This window comes from Eptesicus fuscus, chromosome 11, assembly GCF_027574615.1.
Source record: "Eptesicus fuscus isolate TK198812 chromosome 11, DD_ASM_mEF_20220401, whole genome shotgun sequence".
In the NCBI taxonomy this organism is placed as follows: domain Eukaryota; kingdom Metazoa; phylum Chordata; class Mammalia; order Chiroptera; family Vespertilionidae; genus Eptesicus; species Eptesicus fuscus.
This window is the reverse complement of record NC_072483.1, coordinates 55,284,308-55,292,083: the sequence shown is the minus strand read 5'-3', so window position 1 is coordinate 55,292,083 and position 7,776 is coordinate 55,284,308. Positions and strand designations below refer to the sequence as shown.

Sequence of the window (7,776 nt, the reverse complement as noted above, 5' to 3'; positions counted from 1 at the left end):
TGGGAATCCTGAAGGCTATATACATGTGCAGGGCTGTCCTTTGAAAGACCGTAGTCAGGGATACGTGTGTGCTGAAGGAAGACTTAAAAAGGTCCTAAGCTTTCACCTATGGCTCTGCACAATCCAGAAGTGAAGACTAAGGCATAGCGCACACTCAACAGCATGAAAGGTGTGCCCCAGCGTGCACACAAAACCCCCTGGCAAAGACTTACTGATGCAATCCATTTAAGGAAATCTCTATCCAGCTGACCACTGAGCAAACTAAACTGAGACTTTAATGGCTACACATGACAAGAGTACAAACAATCAGAAAAACAACAAATCTTTGTGTGTATGTGTGTGTGTGGGGGGTCTGATTTCTAGAGTATCTATCTATCTATCTATCTATCTATCTATCTATCTATCTATATAATTTAATATGTCTATTTTTCAACAAAAAATCATGACATATGAAATGAAACAACAAAGTATGTCCCATACACAGGAGAAGTTAATAGAAATTGTCCCTAAAGAAGCCCAGATGTTGGAATTAATAGACAAAGACATTAAATCAGCTATTGTAAATATGTTCAAAGAACTGAAAGAAACTATGTCTAAAGAATAAAAATGAGAGGCCTCTTTTTCATGGCACCTCGGAGGCGGCTGGCTGCTTCATGATGCTGAACCTTTCTTTCCCAGTCACTGGCTGCCAGAAACTCATTGAAGTAGATGATGATGCAAACTTTGTACCTTTTATGAGCAGCATGTGGCCACAAAAATTGCCGCTGATGCTCTGGGTGAAGAATGGAAGGGTTATATGGTTCAAATCAGTGGTGGGAATGACAAACCAGGTTTCCCCATGGAGCAGGTGTCTTGACCCATGGCCATGCCCACCTGCTACTGAGAAGGGGCATTGTAAAAAATGGGGAGAGAGATCCTCCTCACTCTCACTGATACTACTATGCCTGGTCACCTTGGGCCCAAAAGAGCTGGCAGAATTCATAAACTTCTCAGTTTCTCCAAAGAAGATGATGTCCACCAATACTTTGTGGGAAAGCCTCTAAACAAAGAAGGTAAGAAATCTAGGACCAAAGCACCTGAGATTCAGGGTGTTTTTACTCCATGTGTCCTGCAACACAAACATCAGCATATTGCTCTGAAGAAACAGCATACTAAGAAAAATAAGAAAGAGGCTGTAGAATATGCTAAACTCTTGGCTAAGAGAATAAAGGAGACCATTTATTAGGCCACAAAAAGCTTCAACAAATGTAAAAATTTTAAAATCATTCAAAATATGTTCTCTGATTACAACAGAATTAAATCAAAAACCAATAACCAAAGGAAATTTAGGAAATTCACATATATTTGGAAATTAAATAACACTCCTAAACAATCAATTGATCAAATAGGATATTATAAGGGGTATTTAAAACTACTTATGTATAGCCCAGCCAGTGTGGCTCATTGGTTGAGCACCAATAACCAGGCAGTCGTGGTTTTGATTCCTGGTCAAGGCACATGCCTGGATTGTGGGCTCCATCCCCAGTAGGGGGTGTGCAAGAGGCAGCCAATCAATGATTCTCTCTCATCATTGATGTTTTCTCTCTCTCTCTCTCTCCCTCTCTTCCTCTCAGTAAAATATATTTTAAAAATACTTAGGTATGAATAAAAATAAGAATACATGAAACTTATGGTATACAGCTATTGGGATATATTAAAAGAAGAAAGATGTAAGTCCAAGTATATACATTGTGTGGTGTTTCTTTTTGTGTAGTTTCATGAGGATTTATACATAACATTCAGTCTTCTTTATACATCTGCCTTCATTTACACTTATTTAACCCCTCTAGATTTGAGAGCACCAGCAATTGTGGTTAACTCAACTCGTGTAGTGGCTACTGAATTAATCACAGACTCAGCTCAAGTCACTAGAATTTATTTTTAAAATTCCAGCTCTTGCACCAATTCTTGCATGAAATCCTGGTGGCTTGAGAAAGTACATGCTTAATCCAGAGATGTCCAAAGTAGTTTACTTATTGGGAGAATGTAGTTCAGTGACCGGTGAAAGCATTCCATAGTCCTTGCTCAGCATTAATGTTTTTTCAATCTTCACTTTGCAAGAACTTTAAGAAGAGGTTCTTGAGAGTATCAGGTTTATAGGAGATGGTCCTTCTCAAGAACAAAAACAAGGTCAATATCTCAAGATTAAGAATTCTCCACAATAATGCTGTTCCCATTTAAAAGGAGCAAAATGAAGTCAGTTTGAAGACCAGAGCTGCTCCAGAAATACTAATGAGGTCAGTTTGAAGACCAGAGCTGCTCCAGAAATACTACTGAAATAATACTAGAGAGGTATACACAGAATTTACCTGTCTTAAATAGGTCTCCTTTTCAAATATGTTGAAAACTTTAGGTAGATCAGTTTAGGGCTGACCCATGTAGACCACAAACGAGGTTTTATTGTGTTGTTTTTTTAAAAATACGTGACATAGTCTATTTAAATTATTAAGATATACTGACATTTCAAGTAAAAAATAAGCAAAAAGAAAACCTCTAGCTCCGTGGTCGGCAAACAGCGGCTCGCAAGCCACATGCGGCTCTCTGGCCCCTTGAGTGTGGCTCTTCCACAAAATACCACGGCCTGGGCAAGTCTATTTTGAAGAAGTGGTGTTAGAAGAAGTTTAAGTTTAAAAAATTTGGCTCTCAAAAGAAATTTCAATCGTTGCACTGTTGATATTTGGCTCTGTTGACTAATGAGTTTGCCAACCACTGCTCTAGCTTATTGTAATCTATTTTTGACACTGCATCAATATGAGAAAGCATTTCAAAGTTACATAAAGAGAAGAAGATGACTTAAAAAATATGGGGTGCTTGTTGTGAGAAAACAAAATCAATTCATAAAAGCCAATGAAAAGGAATTGCTCAACACTTCTCACACAGTTTGAGTTTTATCCAGTCCTAAAAATGTACTTTGATAGTCAACTTAAATTATTTCAGTTTAACAAATGTTGTAGTGGTTACTATGTGCAAGGCACTGTGCTTGCTAGTTAATGTCTCCCCCCCTCCCCCAAACAATGAATATTGTCAAATGTGGTCCTTTTAAAAATCCATTATTGCTTTTCATTTGCTTCTCAGAAAGTATTAAAATACTAGAGGCCCGATGCATGAAATTCGTGCAAGAGTAGGCCTTCCTTCCTCCGGCTGCCGGCATCAGCTTCCCTCTGGGACCCAGGACCTGGGCTTCCCTCTCAGCCCCGGCTTTGTCTGGAAGGTCATCTGGAAGGGTCTGAAAGGACGTCCGGTCTATTTAGCATATTACACTTTTATTATTATAGATACTTTCCACATTTTATTTTTTTTAAATCTTTACTGTTAAAAGTATTACATATGTCCCCTTTTCCCCCCATTGACCTCTCCCAGCCTGCCCCCATCCCCCAGCGCTGGCCTTCACCCCCCACCCCTCTATTGTCTGTATCCATTGGTTATGCTTATATGCATACATACAAGTCCTTTGGTTGATCTTTTATCCCTCCCCTCTTAAAATTTTTTTAAAAAATCATTGTTATTTTTTTTTAAAGTAAAAACTTTTATGCTTCAAAGGACATATTCAAGTAAGTGAATATGCCTGGTAAGGGATTTGTATCCATTAATATGCAAAGAACTCTTAAAACCCAACAATAAAAAGACAATCCAATTAAAGATAGGCAAATGATTTGAATAGCTGTTTGTCCAAAGTAGATATATAAATGGCCAATGAACACATGAAAAAAATGTTCAGTATCATTAGAGACTTAGGAGATGCAAAAAGAAACACAATGAGATACAACTTCACACTCACTAAGACTGGTAACATACAAAAGATAGAGAATATCCAGTGCTGACAAGGATGTGGAAAAACTGGAACATTCATACATTGCTATAAATGTAAAATGGTGTGGCCAGTTTAGGAAACAGTATGGCAGATGTTTAAAATGTTGAACAAAGAGTAACTTTATGACCTAACAATTATACTCCTAGATATATGCCCAGGACAGCTGAAAATATGTCTATACAGAAATCTGTACATGAATGTGCATAGCAACATTATTCGTAACAGCCAAAAGATGAAAACCCAAATGTCTATCAAGTGGTATATTCATAAGTGTGATATTACTCAGTCATAGAGAAATAAAGTACTGATACATGCTGTAACATGAATACATTTTGAAAACATTATGCTAAATGAAAGAATCCATTTATATAAAATTATATGATTCCATTTATATAAAATTATCATAATAAGCAAATCCACAGAAATAGGAAATAGATTAGTGGTTGCCTAGATCTGGGGGAGGAGGAATGAGTGACTGTTAATGGGTACAAAAGTTCTTTTTTTAGGGTGATAAAATATTTCAAAATTAGCAGTGGTGGTTGCACAACTTTGAATATTACTGAGTTCTATGCTTCAAAAGCATGAATTTAATTGTATATTCGATAAAGCTACTATTATGAAAACAGTCTATCAGTCATCTTTAGTTTAAATTTACCCTACAAAAATATGGACATTTTCCCTCAAGCCCATATATATATATGCACACCCATAGTTTTTGGGTATTTGAAAATGTACATACTTTCCCATACTTGATTTAAAAAATACATCCTGGTATTACAAATTAGCAAGACTCCTATGTAGATATATAGATCCCTGGACTGTCATAAACTTTATTTGACTATATCCAGTACTTATCTAACATAGTACCATGAATGGATCATTCCTGGAAAGGTTCACTGTACCTTTCTAACTAGGAGAACATAAACAAGTTGTATTGATTTTTATCAGGGCAATGACATTATACTAAAATTTTAAGTACTTAAACTTTATCAGCCCAAGGTATTTCTTTATGTCATTTAACATGTGCCACTAGTTAGACAGTTGTGAGAACTAAAAGAAACTCAAATTAAAATATTTGCAGTGTTATTCTTTTTCCCAAAATAACCCAATTTGGAAGATAGTATCAATTCTGCCAAGCAGTAAATTCCTCAATTTATATAGGTCACGCTTATTTTTCTCTTCTACAAATTTCTTATCTATTTCACCCAGGCCCTCTTTGGGAAACTACTGGTATAAGAGAGCAAGAGAAGTGTATATTTTCTAACACCTCTTTCTGTCAATATTTTTCCTTTAAATTCTCCCTTGTTCCATTACAAGTTTGGAGCTCAAGTCATTTTCTAGTCAATAGCTCTTTGTATCTTTTGCCTGAACTAAATAAGGAGACTCTCTAAGGAAAATCAAGTTGTGATTGGCTGTTACAAAAGAATCAATTTTAGTCAGAAATACACCCGTTTGTTTCACTTGACAAACCACAGCAAGAAAACTAGATTGTAAACATTGTGATTGACATAGTACATACTGAAGACAACCAATTAAATTGTCAAATTCACATGAGCAAATACAAAATAACTAATTCATATTTACTCTTTTGATCTATATCATACATTTGGCATTTATAAGAGTTATTTAAAATCTATTTTAATATTAACTCTAAATAAATATCAACTTTATCCCAATTATTTCTTTATACACCATAATGAACACTAAGACTCCCAGTTGTTATATGAGTGGCAAACACAGAACTTATATAATTTAAATCATTTGGGGAACATTTTTATATAAAACATGTATGCATAGGAGAATTATTAAATTAGATGCATTTAGCATAGTATCATTAGCTAAAGTTTTATAAAAGAAAATTAAAATACTAAAATTATAACATTTTAAATATACAATCAACTATTTAAATCAAGTGCTTTAGATATATTCCATCCAAATTGTTCTTCACATATGAAATCAATTGACTTATTCGTTGGATATCCTGTTTTCCTCCAGATCTTAAATTACTAACCAATATTTTTATATTATTCCAATGGGTAACATTGTTGTATACAAAAAGTAAAATTCTCCATTTGACCTTTTGATATGCTTGAAAGACAAAAACAATTGATTGCTACCAAAGAGACTTAAGTTGACATTACAATTTTAAGGTTGACCAGCTGTGTGCTAACATATTTGGAATGTATACCAAAATATTCTAATGTAACCCCTCTCCCATTCTGTGTGCTTTTTTGTTAGTTAAATGTAAAGGGTGACAAACTAAAACTCCAGCTACAAAAAATAGAACCATAATCTTAGCAGAAAAGTTAACATTCCAATACAGAAAAGTTAAACCAATATAGAAAAGTTAACATTTAAACCAAAAGTCATAGGCTGATGCTGTAAGGGCAAATATTCTCTGCAAAAGTGTTATTTTTGCCTTTTAACTTTATTTTTACAATTTTAATTTATCTATGATTAACAATTTGGATATTTCACAAAAATTTTAGCTATCTAGCTTCAATTGGAAAAAAAATCCTAATCTGGCAACCCAGGACCACTTTTCATACCTTGCAAGTGTTAGGGTCACTGAAGGAAGAACTCAGGAGGCCAAAAGGAGTAGAGAATTATAAATTTATCATTAATCTGCTAGCAGAAGGGCTGAGGCCAAAACAGCATCAGCAGGGCAGAGTAAGGAGAGTGGGATATTTATGTCTCTTGTCAAGGTCAGCCAGGTGCCAGGTGGGGAGCAGGTGTAGGCGGTAAATGGAAACTGGGTGAGGTGGTTTACTGGAAACCCACAATGTGAATAATGGGAAAATCGCAGGGAGGGGTAAGAACCCCCAGCAGGACATAAAGGTATGCAAGAATGTGCCAAACTACACTGGCCGGCAAACTCATTAGTCAACAGAGCCAAATATCAACAGGCCAACGATTAAATTTCTTTTGAGAGCCAAATTTTTTAAACTTATACTTCTAATGCCACTTCTTCAAAATAGACTTGCCCAGGCCGTGGTTATTTTGTGGAAGAGCCACACTCAAGGGGCCAAAGAGCCGCATGTGGCCCGTGAGCCACAGTTTGCTGACCACGGGCCAAACAGCAAGAAATCAGTAGAAGTGGGTAAAATATGCTTCTTTAGATGGGGCATGTCAGAAGCACTGTTTTCAGTCTCCTTTTTTTAGGATTCATAATGCTTTTAAGTTCTTAACTTTGCTGATTTACATTACCTACCCCTCTAGGATCTAAGTTTATGACCCCATCAAAATACATGTAAATGCTTCTATTAAAAGAACAACCAACCAACAAAATTTAGTTTAAAAAGGTTTAAATTGTCCCATAGCATATCTTCAATACTTTTATTTGGTATATAACTAGTGACGATGATCAGTCTTTAGAAGTATTAGTATACATATCTGGCCAAGTCTAGCTTTCAAAGCAGACTGAGAAGTTAACCTTAAAACCTTAAATACATGTGCTCTCTACTTACTAAAATCTCTACTCCCCTCAATTTCTTTAGAATCCACCACTCTGGCCGATGAAGAACAAACACATGTAAAAAAGAGATTAGAGATTAATCAGTCATATAAAATATTTGCCCTCAAACCAAAATTACCTTATTTCAAGATCTAACCTGGAATATAACCTATATAACATTAATATATTAAATATAAATATTGATGAAATAACCTGCAAAACGTTTAATAAAATTTTCCCTATAACTAAGTTCTTTCCAAAAAGGCATAAATACACTAGTATTTAGTTTACTAATCTTTCATTTAGAATATCAAATAATGTAAACTAAAATGTTACTAAATGTCTTTAAATACACACACACACACACACACACACACACACACACACACACACACACACATTTGGACCAAGCATAGGTCTTATCTAGCATAGGATTTCACTAATATATCCCAAGAATTATATAGATGGAAGT

The 7,776-nt window shown here is 35.2% G+C and overlaps 1 pseudogene; it reads left to right on the top strand.

The window, feature by feature from the left end:
* The first annotated feature begins 653 nt into the window (after nucleotides 1–653).
* Nucleotides 654–1,225, top strand: LOC114230418 (40S ribosomal protein S6-like; annotated as a pseudogene).
* Nucleotides 1,226–7,776: the final 6,551 nt, after the last annotated feature.